This window comes from Aptenodytes forsteri, unplaced genomic scaffold (assembly GCF_000699145.1).
Source record: "Aptenodytes forsteri isolate BGI_AS27 unplaced genomic scaffold, ASM69914v1 Scaffold296, whole genome shotgun sequence".
Taxonomy (NCBI): Eukaryota; Metazoa; Chordata; class Aves; order Sphenisciformes; family Spheniscidae; genus Aptenodytes; species Aptenodytes forsteri.
Genome location: NW_008796181.1, coordinates 1,878,184 through 1,878,742, shown reverse-complemented (window position 1 = coordinate 1,878,742; position 559 = coordinate 1,878,184). Strand labels below are relative to the sequence as shown.

At 57.1% G+C, this 559-nt stretch overlaps 1 protein-coding gene across 1 annotated transcript in view; it reads left to right on the top strand.

Moving 5' to 3' along the window:
• The first annotated feature begins 11 nt into the window (after positions 1 to 11).
• The window catches only part of KMT2C (lysine methyltransferase 2C), a 204,663-nt gene continuing 204,115 nt past the window's right edge, over positions 12 to 559 (top strand). Inside the window, 1 exon segment of the mRNA XM_009287803.2 lies at positions 12 to 78. The gene's annotated coding sequence lies outside the window, so the exon portion shown is untranslated.

The following is a 559-nucleotide window of genomic DNA, read 5'->3' as shown; positions in this document are numbered from 1 at the left end:
AGCCCCAGCCACAGACAAAAGACCTAGGGGCCGGCCTCGCAAAGATGGCGCTTCCCCTTTCCAGAGAGCCAGAAAGAAGTAAGTTCAGCGTTTGTGTGTGCGAGGCAGAGAGGGGCAGGGGGCAGGCGGCCAGGCGCAGGCAGAGCTGTCAGCGGAGACTCGCTGCTCGTCGCCCCCTCCCTCCTGCCTAATGCCATTTTGAGAAGGGCCCTTCTTTCTTCTCCTCCTCTCCCCTTTGCACTTTCCCCTCCTCCTCCTCCTCCTTTTTCACCTTTGTCTTCCTCCGCCTGCTCTCCCTTTTCCACTTTTCTTTCACCGTCCCTATTCCTTTCTTCTCCTTCTTCGGAGTTTCTCGTCAGCTCTTTCCCCCTTTTTTCCTTGCCTTTGCACCTTCCCCCTTCTCCTTTTTGGGTCTCTTCTCCTCCAGGACGCTCGGCTGCCTTCAGCGTCGTCTGGCTACTCCCTGTGCTTGACGGTAGTTCCTCGTCGCTTTCCCTTTCTATCCCCCCTCCTCTTTTTGGGAAAGAAAAGACGGTTCTCGGCGGGTGGCGAGGAGAAC